Source organism: Epargyreus clarus, unplaced genomic scaffold (genome assembly GCF_041222505.1).
Source record: "Epargyreus clarus isolate Ecla_fem2 unplaced genomic scaffold, WU_Ecla_fem_2.2 ptg000001l, whole genome shotgun sequence".
Classification (NCBI taxonomy): Eukaryota; Metazoa; Arthropoda; class Insecta; order Lepidoptera; family Hesperiidae; genus Epargyreus; species Epargyreus clarus.
In genome coordinates this window covers 3,350,827-3,371,897 of record NW_027332209.1, presented here as the reverse complement: position 1 = coordinate 3,371,897, position 21,071 = coordinate 3,350,827, and the positions used below count along the sequence as shown (strand labels likewise).

Below are 21,071 nucleotides of genomic sequence, written 5' to 3'. Positions count from 1 at the left end.
ACACTTCTCACTTCTGCGTATATATAAGATGAAACATATAAAGTTAGCCCTTCTTTCATAACATCTCATAATTTAAGAAAGCCTGGAGTATCCTTACCCCTGAAATGGATATCATATTCAAATTTTGAAAAATCCTCTGATTACGGATAGTGAAAACTAATTCTTATTGAACGCCCAACAGCATGAAGCATTTCAACTTAGTCGTCAGACATCGTAATGCATATGATCGTGCTAAGATTCTGTTCAGAATACTGTCAGATTAAAAGTCAGTGGCAGATATCAATGGGTGGCAGCTAGATCTAATTTGACATAGGTTGTATGACCGTTTACTGTAAAGAAAAACTGTATAAAACGAGTACAATCCACACAAATTTTCCTTTTCAAGATTGCGTTATGAATATGAAAAATTAATTTCGGACGCTTGTTTCCACTTGGACCGTACATAATCAGGCCACTTGTTCACACACACTGAACAATCTTGTAACATCTGTGAAAGAGATTGACTGACACGCTATCCTAACATTGTCATCAGAATGCTGATAAGATTGTCTGGCACAATTTTAGGATGATTAGGTCGGATGTTCTCACCATTAGTTTAAGGAAAAAGGATAGTGTCCGAGTTATGTTATGTTATCATTGTGTAATATAATTACTAATTATGTAATGAATAATATTATGTATTTTGTATACATGTATTATGTCCATAATGGCCTGCTAAATTATCTTGGCTACATAATTAATTATCCTTATATTAATAATATATATTAATTATTTATATTTTAATGTAAATTGTAGATTATGTTTCGGTACTTTAATTATTTGTATATAGTTTAATTTATTTTAAGTAGTTTAATTTACTTTAAGTAGTTTAATTTTAATTTATAAATATCATGGCGTCATAATCTGGTCTGTATTGAAACATAATTTAAGATAATTGAATACAAATAACAGTAGCACTACCATGAGTTTACAAAAGCATTACTCGCTAGCGACTGCGTAAAATAAATGTATGAAAAATTGTACAGCGCCTCTGGTGGTTACTCGTAGAACTAAAATCCGTAGTGGCGTAACTCGATACGTAAAAAACCTATCGAAATCAAATCGCTAGCGAATGTCATTATGATCTATTGCCATACAAATTCGGTCCCATGAGTCATTAATTTGACAGACGTTGTCAAGAAATACCGTAACGATAGTAGTTATGTTATTCACTAGCAAAATGACAATAGTTTTCTATTTACAATTTCTATAGTGGCGTTTCTATGCCAACTCATGGTAGTGCTACAGAATCCATGATTCAGTTCTGTGTGTCATACTTTTGTCAACAATTTATTAATTGTATTGTTTATTAAATTACTTTAATTAACACATACAGTAAAATATTATGTGTAGTTCTATTACAAGGTTGTTTTCTCTTTTAATTGATTAGTTATCTACATCAAGGTATTTAGTAATTCCAGGTGCGCTTAAGTTCACGTTTTGCAAGATGCGTGGGTTGGTTTCCGATCTGGATTAAACGAGTCTGGATTAGAAACATAACTCTTTAAATTCCAATCACTTAGGCGCTGTAATTAAGGCGATATTATTATTCATTCTCTACACCACTGAACCGACTTTAGATGAAAATATTGTCAGGCGTTTTATCGTGGTTTTGGAACTGCATGCAAGTTCATAACTCAATTTAGTCAAAACTGCCTACGCGTAAAATATTAAATAAATTTCCAGTATCAATTTTTAACACAATCACGTTTGCTTTCGCTTTAATATTCACAATTCATACAAATAGATTCGCAAAATCCATTACTCTCAATTAAGTCGAACGAAACAAATGGTTCCCGATTTATAACGATGAAATGCGTCAAACTAAGAGGAAATTCCTTTTCGCTGTTAAGCCCTCAGTTTTAAGAGGCTCTCGTAAGCCGCAAGATTGTTGGAAACATAGGTCTTGACCTAGTTATTTCAGGCAAAGCTTGGGATTCAGTGGCTCTACGTAGAGGAGATATGAAGGATTAAAATGAAAGTGTGAAAAATGTTGAAGACGAGAACGACGTGAAAAGGAATTTCTTCGGGCTAATCAGTTACGAAACATGATTTCCCAAATTAGGATCATTAATCTCCACCGCTTTCAATTTCAATGAAACTTTATTTATAAATTGCAATACAATCAACAAATAAACAAGCAAATATAATACGTTTCGTGAAAGGCTTATGCAGTCATATAAGAGAACAACAATAACTCCAACGACTTTAGGACTTAATGTTATTTGAATATACGAATATAAATGAATATTTTTTGCAACTAAGTCGAACTAGCCAAAAAACTATATTTTACTAATAACTGTCCAAAACTGCTAGAAAATATCATGAAATCAAAAACCTAAGGAACAGACACTGATCAGGATTTACATACTCTCTGACTGATTAATTATTCGTAAAGGCAATAACACGTGCGCTTCGCCCACAGGACACAGTCGTAAACCCACGAAATCAGTTATTTAGTCGGTACGCCTGCGTCAAATGTTGTTAGCGGGAACATCAACAAGAGATCGTCCCTTTATAGATATTTGATTGAGTGTGATTTTTTACAATTTGAGAAGTTAAATTTGAAAACTAAACAAGTATTTTGTATATACTGTTTCATTGTATGTTTCATTATTATTAAAATGATGTATACATAAATAACCAATGTAGTAAAGTTACTCCCATCATACGATTTCGGCATACATATAAAATCAGATTGGAGTTTTATTTTCTACATGAGGAATATAACGCGGAATAAGTAAAGAAATAACATTCCAACTAAATTTATGTTTTAGGATTTACGTACATACTTATATCTAACCACATGATTCCTATTGCTGAGAGGGTGGAAAGTATATTTTATTATTAAAGTTATCACCTTTCACTTAGACAAATTACGTAACCTTTACTATTCCGAAGCCTCGTAAAATCCCTTATTTGTTTTTCCGCGCTGTTGGCGTTCGCATGAATATCTTCCACAGTACTTTTCCTACTTTTATTTTCTCTCTCTTGCGGAAAGCCGATCAATTAACTTATGAATCTTAAGGTGTTACAAATGTCCACAAAAATAACGATTGCGGAACATATATGTTACATTAAAAACAAAGCAATAAAAAATAGTCATTGAATTTTTTTTGTTGAAACTGTAATATTTCACCAATTGATTAAAAGTTAAAGAATCCTTACATGAGTGCTGTAATACAACTTCCTTCAATACTGACGGATCCTTTCAAATCCGTTATGTAACTGCACTCATCAAAGGCAAGCTCTTAGTGGAACGGCAATAAACTTCTCACTGAACCTTACTGATAAATCCCAATACATTCCCCTTGAAACGAAAATTCTTCGTAAAGAATTACGATTACCTATTCGGAGATGTAGATTCAAAGTCAGAAGTCAAAACGTTTTTATTAGCAATGTGAAGTATTTACCTGAACTCAATTATCTCAATCACCTATGCCCGTTATTAAAAATCGATCTGTCCAATTGTCCAATGTATTTCCAGCAAACGTCGAAATTTAACAATTTCTGCCTTTTATCAATTGTCTTGACCAAAACTTGAAATGATTGATGGCGCTAGTCTTTTGTTTTTCTGACCACAGAAAGTGATTGCGGAAATTTCAGTACATTTATTATATTAATTATTAAGTAGTATAATGTAACTATTAACTTCGGCTCTTAAGATTTCGAGATTCAAATCACCGCAACAAACGTTACGATGCACTTTTATAAGCATTGATCCATTTGGTCCAACCTACTTTACCAACATAAATCTTACAAAGACGTTGCACGTCAATATGTTTGGAAACGCCCAATCCAGGTACAAGCTATAATTCTCCTACATGCTTCGCCTACTGACATGATGGATTAGGACGGATTACACCCCTCAAAGCGGCACGAGCAGCGCTTCAATGTACCGTATTCGCTTTGTGGTATGTGAAGTCACGCTACCAAGCGAAATTACAACTAGTGAATCCCCGCACGCAAGCAACTCGCCATTATTAAAATATTTCAGAAATAAAGATAGGCTGCAATTTTTCTATACATATGTGACTCAATCGTGATAAACATCGCTTCCTGGCAGTGACAACCAGATGCACCAAAAGCCATCACTCACACATCACTCACTCTAACAATTACTGCCACTTCACTACACTAGTAGAATTACAATTACCTACTGTCTATACAAGTAACGTTGTCCATCTTCTTCTTATCCAACATGACCTGCTAACGTCTTTTGTGTAACGGAAAATCATGTCAGCAGGTCTGTACTTATATATAAAAATATAATATGACGAATTTACTATACCCATAAATATCGATTGGACCGCCACAAAGCTAGTGCTTGCATTCATAATTATAAGCGTTCGTTTAAAAGTGATTCGCTAAATGTACACAACCGCAATCCACTAAAATATTAGATAAATAATGAAATTATCAAAACCAACGTTCATTTGAACTAAACGAGCTATAACCTTATTATTAACAGTAGTACCTACAAGTCCACAATCGTTTTAACTAGTTCCCCTTCTTATTAGATACCTATGTAATCTTCTATGGAGATTCTCACTTAGTCACGGCTGCGGGCTTACGAATGCAAATTCAATTCCGCACTGCCCGTCTGTCGACTTGAGTTATGCATTTGGATTCATGTATTCTCTTCTATAAATTTACTTAAATTTTCATCGTGCTCTTTTTTAGTTTTAAGTTAACAAACTGTCGATTCAGCTGAGAGATTGTCTTTATTGATTAAATTGTTATGTGTTGTGTTTTCGAATTTATCTGCTGAGTCAATTATGGTTGTCTTGATTTCAGTTTTAAAACTACGTTAGTCACGTCAGTTTGTACGGAATTTATTATATATTCTCTAAATCTCTTCTTATTTGTGTGCTATAATATATTTTAGCATTATTGTTGGATTGTTAACAAATCAATTACCGTCACTTTTTAGTATTTATTCGTATATTTTATCACTGGGTATTAGTACGATATTAATTAAGAATATATTATTATATCTTTTGTTCTCTTGCCCCGCCACTTCTTAACAGGTACGAGCTTATCGATTAACAATGTTGATAGAATTCCACAAGCTGCCTGTTCCTTGATGAAAGTCATTCATTATTTAGAAATCGTACAGGTTTTCTTGCTTTTACCTTATAGATATTGTATATCTTGTTAATCTCTAATAATTTAAAATATTTTAGTTTAATAATATAGAAATGAAAAATGTTTTAAAATTTCCGTTCAAGTCAAAGGTGACAGAATTTAATAGTAGGTTCTTGTTCTTGGAAAGTTTGAAACTTCACATCTGCGACGTTACACCTATCCCGTTCATTTTGAACATCTAAGTAATTTCTCACTTAATCCTACCATTTTACAACTTGACAGAAAATATTCACAAGCTATATGAAAGCGGTTGACCCCTTTGTGGTTCGATTCTGGAAACACCACTATAACACATAATTCAGCTAAAAACGTCGTGTTAAGCGCTGCTGTGTTCCGGTTTAAAGGGTGTGATAAGGAAGACGTAGTTATGTAAATATTTCGAACTTAGTCCTCAGGAGGTAGCAAGCAGCAACATTTATGCGTGGCCGACTTTGCGTAGGACTTTCGAATACAGATGTTCACAGGCGGCATGCCGCTGGTCCTGCTTACCATCAGGTGACTGCTTGCCTGTTTGTTACTTCGAAATTATAAAGTACAAAACACCATAATTATATTCCCGATACTATTCCCGTAATCAACAGTTTAACAGTGATTAGTCCTCTGCAACACGTCGCTCTCGAAATCATCCCTAGCTAACAAAATTCATTTTAGTTCACTCTAGTTTTAGTTTGCATTTGCTGTTCACAAACATAGAACCATAGCGTTAATTATCTTTGTTTCTGTTAGTTTGCTGATTTCATGTAAATAGATGATGAAGAAATTAGCTTCGATATACTATATACATATTATGCCCCAGATTGTAAATACAGTTTCTGTCTATGTAAGGTTAACGAACTATTAACATCAACAATTCTTGAAATTTCATAATGGAAACTATATGAACTCGGCTCTTCATTCGAACAGTCTGAAAAAACAAGTATATTAAATCAACTTATCTACTTATGATTACATTTCTACAATTCAATTAGATTTGGAATCCTCTGTAGTCCTCTCACTTAGTCACGGCTAGAAGCTTATGAATGCAAATAGAATTCGCACCGGCTCACGGACGCAGAACTGCAGGGTTCATTATCTTGTGCCCCCGTTGCGCTAAATTCACGTAGACAGACTAGGTAAATTAGCCTTGGTATGCGAATTTACTGATATCTCACCTAATCATCTAAGTGAGGTTAACGAACTTGACGGACGACTCAGATTTCTTCAGAAAAACATCTTAATGTCGAAAAATTTCAGAAAAGCTACCAATATTTATCAACATGACTCAAAAGTTAAAACAACAACAAAATATAGAAAACTACTAAAATACATTTATTATTCAAATACAGATGAATATGTATGTATGTATGAATAACATCACATTTCTGAAACCAGATTGACTAATGCGAATGTAACTCGTACTTCAATTTATGAGTTAATCAGCATCGTGTACATTGTCAGAACAATTTATGACAATGAGTTAATCGCTCGTCCAGCCTTGTATATTAATCCTAGCAAGGACCGCTCGTTATGCAGTTTTTAACCGGAATGAGGAAGAAACGGCTCAATTTCAAAATTTTCCTAATATCCTGTCAATAAAAACTGCAAACAAGGCGAAACTACGGAAATATGTGTTTGTATTAATCTGGAGCAGTTATTCAGGTCAGAGCATATGGTGCAGCAAACGGTGACTGTATTACCGACATCTAAAGATGTGGGAGTTGGGTTAGATAATAGTTTATAGACAAGAATAGAACAACTTCATATTATCACTACATATTATAAAACAAAGTCATAGTCAATAAGAGAGTACTTTGTTGCATTCATATAAAAACTTAAAGATTTTTAATAAAACATAACAGTTTCCAGCACGATATGTTTGAATTACAAAAGTAGGACGAACCTGAATAGACAACGCTTCTATTATAGTCGTCTCAACGGTAAATATAACATGATAAGATAATTAAGATCATTTTGACGTGGTTGTAAAGGATATGTTTACTATCTAGACCGTCATGTAGGTCAGTGCATGCGGTATGGTGCAGATAGGTACGTAGTTAGTGCAAGTCGATAACTAAGTTACATGTGGGAGTGGGGCCTTGGGCGCGGATAATAATCAACCTCCGGTGATTATAGTTCATATTGATGGTATTTCTATGTAAAAAAATCTAAAGGGCACTAACGGTAATAAAACCAATAGTCCTTCTTAAAACCGGAAACATGTTTTTTTATCGATTTTAAGAAATGGAAAAAACAATGCTTAAGTGAACATTATCCGTCATGAGCACGATGAGAAGCTAATAAGAACATACTTTTTTGCGAATTATAAACAGAATTTTTACAAGTCGATCATACCTAAATGGCGTCCCTGACGACACAGAAGTAACTCTTATTAATATTTTATCATTGTCTTATCACAATATTTAAACCAATAATCTCGTAGTGCTATAACTAAGCAGTTTTGCATTAAGGACAGACAGCTAGCCTGTCCTAGTCGAATTATAGTGGGATTTCCAATTTCACAAACGTTCAATGTAGTCGACTTTGAACTTATCCTTGCGATAATTACTAACGTTCGATTAAACATTTAGTTGTCGTTGTGTTTGCAGCTCATGTCAATTTGGCTTACAGTGTGGACGAAGTGAGTACACACCGATTCGCCACTTCATTCAGATAAAAAATCAAAAAGTTAAAGTGGAACGCAAACACGAAACTTTTCGCAAAACTGGAGCTTTCGGTAAACCGGCACTGGAGCTTCAAACATTCAGAGGCGCAGCTTTCGGTCAGGGATTTTAAGTCCGTCCGCGACGTAAATTATCACGGAAAATCTGACTTTTATTTATTCGTACTGCTGCAACACTTTTTATGTCACTCGGTTGGGCACGGGTCTCAACCCAAAACAGGACAGGGGGCTACTGCATCACGCCGCTCCAATGCGGACTTATGTAGGTACGCTCGGAGTAAATTCAAAATATTTTCATCCAGTAGGCTTTCCCATTAGAATCAAGTTTCAAAATATGTTGTGATCTAATAAATTAATGTTTTTGTCTCATAACTTTTACAGGGTTCTGTAAGATTAGATTTACTGTATAATAAAGCACCCTTAACTTAGCCCTACAAAAAGCTATCTTTATAAAATCTACTCTAGATACTATACATAATTCAATTAAAAGTTTATTTATCACTTAACAACAGAACTGACTATTTCAAATGAGACGCATGTTCGGTACACACAGACCTATTGTAGAATAATTTTGTACTTCGTTCTCATACCATTTCTGGCCCATCTTTGAAGTTAAAAAGACAATTTATATTTGGGTCTTTTTTATTCTTGAAAATTGAGCAATTTACAAAAGCAAAGCGGTTTTACTAAAAGTGTACATTTACGAGTACAACTGAATCACAGTATAGCGGGAACTAACGAGGTACCGCCAAAGGTTTATTCGACTGTAGGGGCGCTGGTGAACGTTACTGCAATTTTTTTAGCGCAACGGTTCAACCGTTTTAGAAAAAATATATCACGAAAAGGTGAGCTTTTTACAAAACCAGATTTAGGAATGGAGCGTTTTCGTTTCAATCAAGTTAAACAGCGAGGTAGACTCAAAGGGAAGCTTCTATTCGAATGCATGAGCTTGCAAAATGTAACTGCGGTATGCTGTCCGGTATAGGCACTCTAGAGTTTCAAAGTTTAATACTGAACCAAATATTAAACACGATAAACAAATGATGAAGAACGTTATGTTTTATAAGTTTAAATTATGCTAGCACTATTATTACCATAAATAATCCAGACTTAATATAAGAAGTTGATACAATTGTAATGGTATTTGTAAATTAAACGATGAATGTGATATTGTTAATACCAGTATTAACAACAAACGCCAGCGTTTCAAAATGAGACATTTTAATAAAAAATATCATTTTAACTAAAACGTAACTAATGCAAGAACCTTACCTTTGACGAAAAAATACCTTCTACAGTTCGGTGCTTTGGTTAACTGTAGTATTTCAGAGTTACAAGACTGTAATGAAATAAACGTCACTTTATTTACTAACTGGACCGCTCTGTCAACACGAATTTGTCAAATTATTCACTCCAAGTTTTGGTCGTTCAGTAATTGTGTTCAGCAATTTGGTAGAAATTAACAGTGAAGATAAATTATTTTACAATTAGAAGTAACCAACTCTAAATTAATATTTGATTATACAAATGATTTATGTCAGTTTCGAGAAATTACGTTTATATTGTGATCATAATTGTAGACAAAAGAAATTAATTAATATTTTTGTTACAAGAAAAGAAACCTTAATACACATGCTTTGTCTACATTTTAGGTTTAGTTTAAAAAAAATGCCGAATTTATGATTTCAGTGAATTTTCGCCAATTGGAGAAGAGATAAAACGCAATGAAAATCAATTAAAGGAATTAACTACACTACTCATCTTCACGAGATTTGCTGGACCAGCTAAGCTTATTACATTGGACTGCAAAGTGGAGATTAAAATCTGCCGAGGCAGACTAGACGGCATTTCTCACAAAATCTCATTCTCAACGAGACCAAAGGATTATCCTTTGTTGGGTTATTAGTATCATCAACCTTTTCTTTTACTTGAAATTAGGTATTAAAACTGCAATGATGATTATAATGTAATTTTCCAAATCATCATCAACCCATTATTGTCCCACTGTTGGGCACGGGTCTCCTCTCAGAATGAGAATGTTTGCAGATTTCCTCACGATGTTTTCCTTCACCGTTTAAGCAAGTGATAATTATTTTATAATACACACGTAAATTCGAAAAAATCAGCGTGCCTGGAATTTGAACCTCGGACTCCTCGTTCGAGAGGCCGAATTTCTTAAACACTAGGCTATCACTGCCCTTTCAAATAACATTGCTTAAATATTATCGACAAAGGAAGTTTGAATTAGTTTATTTTGAAAATGAAATAGTAAACTCAATAGATATAGTCCACCTGATGATAATAGTCAAAGGACAATTGTAATTGACAAAGAAAACAAGTAAATAGTTCACCTAATGATAACATTGGAAGACAAAGGATATAACTGAAATAGCTAACTGGTATATTGTAGTACATTTAATGATAATAGTCAAAGACACGCTGTATTTGAAGTAATAAATGTGTAATTGAAGCAATAATAGTCACAGTAAATGATGTTTCACGTAACATACCTAATTCAGAGGAAAACTAATTAAGTCAGCACATATGTCAATAGATATTTAGGATAAATTCCAAATAAAACTGAAATCCTACATGGGATCAGGCATGTCAAATTGTATACCTATACATATTTACATACCAAAAATACTGATTTCTAAACTCCCTTGCTTTATATCAATACTCAAGAAAAAATCTTTCCGGCATTTCTTTTTCACAGTTTCGATGTTGTTTCATTAGCTTTGTCGGAAAATGTTTTTACGGCTCTAAGGTATATCACTTCAGTTTTATTTTCCTATTCAATTTACTTTTGGTGTATTACGATTTTAATCGATAGTCGAACCCATTTAACTGTAGGTCACCAGGTCGGTCCACCCTCTATAAGATTCCGGATTTCATTCTAAGCCGAGCAGATACCTAAATGATAAATTTAGATATACTTTCCTAATCTTCCGGTTATGTACGTGTCTTAGAGAACTCGTAAGATAAGCATATTATAGTACAACATGTTTTTAATTTTATTATGATCAGCTACAGACTATTGTATTCAATTCCTACTTTCAGTCTATCCAGCATTCTTTCATCAAGAAATATTCATAAAGTTCCTCAAACAAAGTAGTAGAGTTAAATCTGAATGCTTAAACATTTGGACAAGTTAAAGGGCCCCATGGGATCCAAACTATTGAACAGAGCTTGTGTGCTCTATAAAAACATAAATTTCTCCCTTCCTACTTGAGAGGGTTACGTTATGACGTAAGTACGGTCTGTCTCGAACATTTGTGAACATCTGGTGCGAACTGTAGACGGCTTACGGTTTTATCGTATTGTGAATGGGGCGAAAATTGCGTGCACTTTATAACCAGTTACAGAAGGGTCCAGTTCTATCTAGACCATTAAGCTACATTAGCCTCATAATTAACAAGAGACCGTTCAAACCTAGCAAATTATCTTTTCTTAGACGGAAAGGCCTTGATTAAAGTACGTTATTCTGTTTTTGTTCCTTTCTTGGGATTCAATTAAAGAGGAGAACTAAGATTTTTTCTTCTTTGTGTAAAATAACTGAAGATTAATAGTCTAATGTCATGTCGTAGCCATTGTACAGTCTCCTTCTAATTATTTTTAATGTACCCTATATTTTTGCACACTATGAAGTAAAGTACAATAAGAATATGTATGGAATCAAATTAACTATGTTGAGCTCTATAACAAGCATACCATCCTTTGTTTTAAAGTATATAAATGCTATCTGAAAATATTAGTATCCCTTGTCTAAAAATATGTAAAACCTATCAGAAAATTTTGATATTAGCCAAATTTAACAACAACATCGATCATAATATAGCACAAATTTGACTTGCTCGTAGCAATTTGCATATAATTACATTGTACCTACGTCATATCGGAAATCCAATAATGAATTCGTATTAATAGCTCTAGTTATGACTCTCGACTCGAGTGCTCGTTAAGCTAGCCCATACCACACACTGGAGGGCCCATCCAATCAGCGGTATCGAGTACATATTGACCTGCAGTTGCAATTTACATGTTACTGTGATGATACTTGATTGTGATACCGTTGATATCAGTAGTACTTGAATACTACTACTAAATCTTCAAATGGTATTGCTGAATTTCCCATAACGTGACGGTAATCACAAGACAAGACTGTCGTACTGTTTGCATTAGACTTAGAACTCCAACTAAGTAGACCAAGGTACTGAGTAAGCAAGCAGTCTATCGATCAGTCGATTTCCTAGATATATCAACTCGTCCGAAAAAAGATTGAAAAAAGGTTGAAGCGTTAGAGACAAATTAAAATGAACACACACACAGCTTATAGAAGATATTACAAAATATGTAATTCACAAGCAGAAAAACTAGAATATAAATAAAAGATATTGAAATGACTTCATAGAGAATAACGTACACCTCGCAGATATTGTGGTCAAGATTTAAAATAGGTAGTATTTTATTAAATATAGAAAATTTCAAAGAATCGCAGACACATTTTCTGAAAGCTGCATTTAAAGACTTCATTCCTTTTCCGTGAGTCTTATTTCCTCTAATCTCCTCTTAGAGGAAAATAAATTCTATATAACTTTTTCTTAACAATTTTTAGCGCAATAGCAAGAATACGGTTTCAATTTGAAACTTCATTAGAAAACCTCAAGGATATCGATTTACACTACTGATTAGATTTAATAGGATCAAGAAGTCACTAAGGTAAACCCTACGATAAATCTTGTAATCCCTATAAATCTGCGTGTTGAAATAGTTGATGTGGGGGACACCGAACCTCGGAGTAAATTATGACCTCAACCAGGAAGTCAAATAATGATGCTGCCAAGAAACTTAGTTTGAACCCTTATCTAACTCTTTAGTATAAATCAAAATTGGAATATTTGAACTCTGCATGATCAATGCATAGCCCGTGGAATATGATCACTAAGGAGTTTTAGGGCTTTAAAATATTGAATTCCTAATACTACGAATATTCATACAACTTTTTATTTGATATTTATTTCAGAGCCATTGCAATGTTTGTAACAGGTATCTGAAAATCGGATACACAATCAGAACGTTGAAATAAAGCCAAGGAATTTATATAATTTAGAACTTAAATATAAAATGTAATTACATAAGGGAACTGTATTCGGAATCAGAGTACTGTAGAAAGTAATCCACAACGTGTAGACATAAAAAATCACTAGCAATCTAAAAGATTAAGCGAGCGAGGGTCGTGATGAAAATTTACAAGTTGGAACGAAACAAAATTTGTTAAACGAACATTCTGTAGATAAATTGCTAGGGAAGTCGTAGCCCGAGATAGGACAGTAATCAACGAACAGATTGACAGAACGCTTATTCATTCATAAACTCGGAATGAGTATTTCCATTGCGGGGTCGTTTATTCATAAAGCCACGCCTATTTCCATTTGGAGTAGGTTCGTCCTACTCCAAATGAAGATCAAGCGTTAGATATTTAAGGCCTGGCAGACATAAAATGAGAGTTACTATATTTTTACGTTGATTCGTGTACCAAAAGTTATGTCACTGTTGATTTATGTGCGATTTGAAAACCTAGGGATCGTACCTATAGCAAAAAGAGTTATGACACGTCAACATGGAATACCTCGTACAAATATTGGTTGACTTACTCCCGCTTTTGGAACCAAAATGCAGCAGCGTGGGCAGCACCAATTTTAAGCCGCTATAATAGTATGCGTTTGTACTGCAGTTTGAATATGCAGAGTTACACCACCTTACAATAACCTGTACTGATTTATTAGATCACAGTTGTTCATGATTTTAGCATAGTTAATTCATGATGTAGCTAATTGAGGATGTAGCTAATAAAGGATAAGCAGTTGCGCCGATTACTTTTTTAAACGTAAACTCAGAAAAATCTTTGATGTTTTGTAAGCAGTTTCGCCAACAGAGCGATCGTATTCTGGATATAGAAAATAGTGCAGTTACTTCATACACCGCTTACTTTATGCCGAAAAAAGTTGTTTTGCATATTACCTCCAGTGCAGAACAATTGAGTGAATAGTAAAAACGCATAATGAAAAATGCGGAAAGCACACAATGGATTCACTGCAACATTTCATCCCGTTCCTTCCTGGATGGATTCATTAAGGGCCATTATTTTAAAATAGTGCCAGAAAGCATTGTGGAGCGTAAAAATGTAAGTTGATACTTGCTGAGCTCTTGCTGCGGTTTAAATGCAGGTTTATAATAATATAATGGGGTCTGACTTTTATTGTAGCATCCGCGTAGCTTTTGTCACAAAAGTGGAACGCTTTTTTCTACCTTCAAAACTCAATTTCTCAATTTTCTCAATTGACACGTGCCGCGATGACTACTCTATCCTCTACAAATATTAAAAGTAGGTATGTGTTCTTTCTTTCTTTCTTTCTTAATACATTATCGAATACTAACCGGCATAAATAAACATAAAAAAATCGGATTTTCGAATGTAAGTTGCATATGAAAATTTCTCCGAAAATTAATCGCCCCATTTTAAATCACGTATGAATTGGTAAAATCGGATGTCGTTAATATTATTGTTCACCCTACGGTCAACGCTTTTATGCCATAGCTCATATAGTCATTAATTTATACTCGTAGTCTCAAGATTGCAAAATTCTCGTTAAAAATTAAACGTTCCAAATATAAAATTTCGGATCTTTCTTAAACACACACAAGACGTGTATAATCGAACATTTGTTTATTATAAAGCGTGGCTTGCATTAATGTTAACAGATGGTTTACAACGCCCATCAGATAGGGCAAACCGCTGCAGTAATAAAAATAGTTCCTATGTTAAAATTAAACATAGGGGAAATGGAAAAAATGTTATAAATCCGCGTCCGTTACACATTGGACAGGTTTAATTAAAATTCTGCGCTCCGTACAATGAATAGTAGAGTTTTAAAAACGTTTTGTTCTTATCTTGCTAGTAGTATGAATCTCCCGTTATTTAGAGAGGTCATCCTTATCTCTTAATGTCAATTGAGTTGACAATATCTCATTGATGGATTCGTACGTCAGTTTGTACAAAACTTTGGTATATTTCACTTTAATCGGTATAATGAATTGAGAGCTATTTTGCAGAAGTAGACGAAATATTTTATAATTATTTTTTCACCTTGGCCGCACTTTTCTGTCCAACCCGCATTTGAAGGGAGGTAGAGAAAGGCCAAATTGTAACAATCCATGCACAGAAACGAGTCGTAAAAACCATTGTAGCCAACTTAAAAACTTCAATTCAATTCAATTCAAATAATTTATTGCCTGAAAATGGATAAGTACAATTGATCGACGGTAATAGAATAGGTTCGCCAAATTCCACCTGTCAAGGCATGCAATTTATAATGGGTTACAATTCATTATTATAATAATTTACATGATTAGTCATGGTTAAAGTACAATTCTTCATTAATTTTATATGTAATAAAACGGATTCCAAATAATTAATTGATTACAATATAAAATGTCAAAAACTTAATATCTAGATAATGTCAGTACATAGTCAATCCAATTAAAATGTAGCCATTATTATTACAATACACATATCAATAGTCATAGTCATTATTACACAATATTGTCTAAAAAAAACTTGATTAAAATTTAAGAAAAAATCCAACCAAATTGAAAAATGATTACGGATCAGTATGTATCATCATAAGCTCGCTTTTGTGATCAAATAAAGGTTAAAGGGTGGAAGATACACGAAACAAAATTTTATTAGCTTAGTCTTTTCATTAAAATTCATATAATCTTAAACTATATCTCTCTTAGTAGTAATATTCATGTAGGTACTATATATAGCATGATATCTTAATATCCAACCTTCCTTCCTACCCGCAACCACAAGATGCCCGCTCTTAAGCAAACTAACAATTACTACGACCTAATTAGGTTAACCAAATATTGTAGGAGTTTTAATCACGTTACACAAATATTCGTACTAAGTACACGGTCTATTTGCAGACCCTTGTTAAGTGCTTCCTCCAGTACATTCGCCGCTAATTTGGTTCCGACCCAAAAAGTTTGTGGATACCTTAGAAAGGAGTAAATATAAGACGACGTTACCTTCACGAGACTAAAAATGTCCCCTTTATGTCAAAAGCCTTAGTGAAAGTAATGAATGTTAATAATATAGTCAATGCACTTTTGACACTATCCGAAATCATCCGAGAATATCTGTCCTTTATGTAGTCTGGGAAAGTAAAGTCGGAATTATTTTATACGCGATAAGTGATTCGTACGCGGTATCTCGATTGTTTCCATGGTCTGAGATCACTTATTTCTTGCTGTGATGAGAGGCTTTAGCGCCAATAATCGATTACCTATTAAAATCCAAGCTTCAATTATCACATTGAATCATCGATGGCCTAATGTCTGTTGTATTTGTTGTAATATGTCATTGATTTATCTTGTGATTATTGAATTTGCACATTCTGTTCTTGGATTATATTTTTCGAGTGATAACAATTTTGGATACTAAATACTTTTTTTTATTTTATCTTCGTCATGTCTATGAGAAAAATATTAAAATATTTAAAATAATTCTTGGTAATAACGTAGATGACGACTAAAGATGGAAATTTGAAAGTTAATATTTGTTTATCTTTCGCATATAGGTGTACTATAGAGTACTGTAAAAAAATATCTATTAAGTTTTTGGAGGAACCCAAAACTTCATTACCAGTTACCATCATTTTTTAAATCGTGCTATTAAACATTAGCTGAAAAAGCAACTTTTAAATGTTATACACTCAAACTTAGAATTTATTCGATGCATACATTATATGCAGACGTCCTTAAAGTGTTCATAAAAGGATAACATTAACATATTCGGAAGTCCACCACCACCCACGTTTATTATTAGGCTCACAGATGATTAATTGTCTCAAGATATTCTCACAAATCTCATACATTGCCGAGAATTCTGGTTAAGGAATGTCGTAACGAGACGAGACCGAGAATCTCAGCTCGTCTATTAAATTCCCAAAATTGCTGAGACAGCGTACCTACCAATTAACTGTTTTATCGGACCGTCAATAAGTGTGTAGGATAGCCTAGCCTTATTGGAGTACCAAAAAGCATTTTTAAGTACACATTCGATCAAAACTGGTCGAAGACGAATTACACATTTTTAGACGATCCAGTTTAATTCTTATAGATAACATTGCATCTGTCGCTGACCAAGAATAGTACTCAAATTCTATCTGAGGTTGTTTATAGTATATAGACTTCCATGGGCAGCAATTGCAACTTATCACTACATGTATGCACGTTAAACTACATCTAGAGTATAAGTACAAATAGTAGAATAGTCTAGAGCAATAGATTTTCTAAGGCCGCTACAGAGCTTAGCTGAATCCAGATTTAATTTCCGGCCAGACCAAATACTTGCTTAGCAAACAAATTATTCCCTTTCCGGGTTCTTTGTCCATTTCGTAAGTTTCAAGATTTCCTCTGAAGTTTGCGTTTACATTATGGATAAATAAATTCGGCTCGAATCTACAATAAGAAGTATAAACTGAACTTAAAGTTGAATATTTAATCCTTGCTTCTTTTTCTGCATTACAAAATTTTGTTACGATAACGATCTTTATTGGATTCCGTACAAAAATGTTCGCTGTAATCAAAAAAAGCTAACAATTAAAAAATTGGGAAATTAATAGTTTGATAGTTAAACAATTCTGAAGTAAAAGCAGATGCCCTATTTTGGAAAGTGATTTAAGCCAAAGATATTCAAAGTTTGCCTGAGAATGCAGGTAGAGTAATGTGTGCAATAATATTAAATCGGCAATGCCAGTTGGCAAGCACTTTCGATCAGCAGTTCACGGGAAGTGATAAATGCAAATTCTGCTCAAATGTGCCAGTTTTCTTCGAGATTTCGTTACCTTCAAATTCAATCATATACCTATTTATGTAAATCTTGTCCTATTTATATTGGCAGAATGAAACGAAAAATCGTATCAATTACCTACGTATCATAGAAAAATGCAGTGTAATGATTTCTTGCTTCTCGCTTGCCTAATCATATAATTTCGTAATAAGTATTATGTTCCGTCAGCTAATAAATGTGCTGGATTATGTTTATTATTAAGGCTCGAATGGCAAAACAATGTTTTCTTTCATCAAAACAAGTCCAATACATACATTTATGTATTCCAATGTTAGAATTTATATTTAAATATGGTATTACTAAAATGTGTTATCGCGCATCTTAGTAATATAATATTTAAATTTAGGGTGTCCGGCACATTGAGAGGGCATAGATCGGCCCTTGATCAACGTGGATCTACTGGTGCGGTATCTTTAGCTGAATAAAACGACGATCGATGTTTGAACTATCATCGATCGACGACTGAGTTTACCTATTTGCAACAATAGTTCGAAAAAGGGTCAAACCAGATCACTACAACTATGAGTAAAGAAACCTTGCACTGATGCGGCTATTTTGGACGATGATTAGGTACCTAAACGATGTACCCAAAACTACTCTCAACAATGGGATCTTGCAAATTGAGTCATTTATGAACAATATTAGCTTTGCCATACAAGTTGGCAGGAACTTACACCTATGTTTGTTGAGCAAAACACATATGCGCAACCCACAGAGAGTATTAACTTGAACTTAATTTAATCAGTCCTGCCAAAACTAAACCATATTACAGGGGAGTTAAGTTGAACTTAGTTTATATTAATTGAAGTAATTAATGTTTCAATGGTTACAATTTATCCAATAAACAATATGAAGATATTGTTTAAATACGTATAACATCATAACATTGATAAATAATTTATTCTTGTACGGAGAATTTTATTATCAAAGAACAAATGAGTCAGAGTTAAATGATTAATTATTTGTAAATTGTATCTCCAGTTCTTAATATTTGAGGACTTATTTTAACTATTGCTTAACTTATGTGGAGTTGATCCAGGACCTGAGTCCTAGTTCTGAAACTATTTTACGGTATCCATATTTCCGTCCATCCAAGTCTTACTGGACTTAGTGTCACGTAAAAAAATCGTATTTTTTCCCAATAGAACACTCAGTAGATGAGTAATTTCGCAGAAAATCACTTTTGGATCTCTCTTCGTCGTCGTTCTACGAATTCCGAAGATATGTGAGTGGTCCTATGGCCTGGTTGTGGTTGGTAGTGGTGTAGCTACGCTGCCCCGTAACATTTGCTGCGACCTGCTACGTGTCTAATCCGACCTTGTGGCTAAACTTCATGCGCGCTTCCCTGCTTTGGAGGGCACATAGATAAGGGCCCGGTTGTTCGCATAAGATAACAACGGTTGTTAAGCTTTGTTAAATGCTTAATGAATAGTTGGTCCCAAAAGTGCTTACGTCTAATTAAGAACCTTATTCATCTACGCACTTTGTACCTGGATACCTAATTGGGTAAAGCTTCGTAGTAGTTTTGTTAGAATTTTTTTATTCATATACTATTTATCATCTATGGTGAGTTCGGGCCTCCTCCCAAATTAGGAAGGTCTTGACCATAGTTCACCGAGTTGGTAGTTAAGTGCAGGTTGGCGGGCAATAAGTTCTGCGGTTTACGACCTTTGTGGTAAGAAGGTCAGCATCCCAAGGACCCAATCCCGATAAGGGTACGATCTTTAGATGTATAAATATATGAAAATATTAGGTATGTTTGTATCCAAATGTTTTTTTTTTATTGTGGTAAAGTATTTTATCAAAGCATTAAATATGAAGCATGATTAAAATTTTGACGACCATAGCTGGGCACTGGTCTCATCTCATGTCAGTATTACCCATCATTTTACACCACAAAGCTTCAATGCGAATTAGTAGAAATTAATATGTAATATTAAATTTGAATTGGGACTTCAATAAAAATACATTGAATATGTTCTATTAATCCGATACGGTCCGAAAGCAACTAATAAATTTGCAACATTTTCACCTTATTTTATAATGGTTATATTTTATATTTTTTACTTTTAAAATATAATACTTAATACTTAATAAAATGTGCAATTTATCTCTGTATATTCTTTTGCACTTAACCAAATAAGTGTTTATATACGACTTATTATATCTTTTATTTCTACTAGCTATGTACTAAAAAAATGTGTAACAAATAAATAAGTAATCTTACCTTTTCAATTATCCGAACTTTTCTTGTGTTTTTCACACCTTCAACGCACTAGATATACAGCACAACGAGTTTAAAATGCATTATTTTTATGCTACTCTACAAACAAAAATGTTTATACAGTTGTCCCTTTCATTGGTTGTTATCACAGATGTAAAGTTTATAATTATATATTATTGAAAACACTTAATAAACTTTTTCGTACCCACGAATGTACGAGACCCACACATCTGACGCTATGACAGCCGGCTTTTTCAAATGTTCATGATTATATGCCGGCTCACGCCTGCGTCTCTCCGACGAGCTGAAGTCAACTCTATCTATTCTTCCCACATCTCTAAAATTTCCCGCCAAATGAAACGTATACGTCTACCAAATTAAAAAGACTGTACCTCGCTGAAACTTCAACCAGTTTCCTCGCGTACATAATTTTGTAGGGGTATATTGTTTTCATTGACAACTTTAGTATAATACGGAAAACTTCAAAGCTTATTGAGTATCAGCATTAACGTCGCAACTTTAGGCCTACTTTATTTGGAGTAGTTATACTTTTACAACAGCGACATCTTTCCACCATATGAAATAACAACTAACCAACACAGTAACTTAAAATCTCAAAGGTACTTAACTTTGGCACTAGATGGCAGCATGAAATATTCTAAAAGTAATTTAGAGATCGTTACTTAAAATAAATATTATTTTAATTACTGTTAGAACATTAAGATATTTTTTTAAGTTTCATAAAATGTATTGTATTTTGTATAAAAAATGTTATAAATCATAGATTACAAAGGTAATTGACCGATAATACTGAAATAAACTGTCAGTGGTGTAGATAATGGCATGCAGTGTTGCTATTTATACAAGTATCCACTTTTTTAAGAACTTTATTTGTAGTATTGAACAAAGTTATTTGTTATACGAGATTCTGCATTCTCTAACTGTAACAACGTGTTACTTGTACAAAGTATCTAAAAGGTGCCAAAAGTAACTTTTAATTGATTTATTTATGTAACATCTAAATATTCACATTGAAGATTATGAGCAACAACAAATATATTGATTTAAAGTAGAGAGCTTAA

General features: G+C 33.6%; 1 protein-coding gene across 1 annotated transcript in view; it reads right to left on the bottom strand.

Moving 5' to 3' along the window:
• LOC140743242 (uncharacterized) overlaps window positions 1-20,351 on the bottom strand; it is a 70,660-nt gene extending 50,309 nt beyond the window's left edge. Inside the window, exon 1 of the mRNA XM_073074369.1 lies at window positions 19,993-20,351. The gene's annotated coding sequence lies outside the window, so the exon portion shown is untranslated. The remainder of the gene's footprint in view (window positions 1-19,992) is intronic.
• Between the last annotated feature and the right edge of the window lie 720 nt (window positions 20,352-21,071).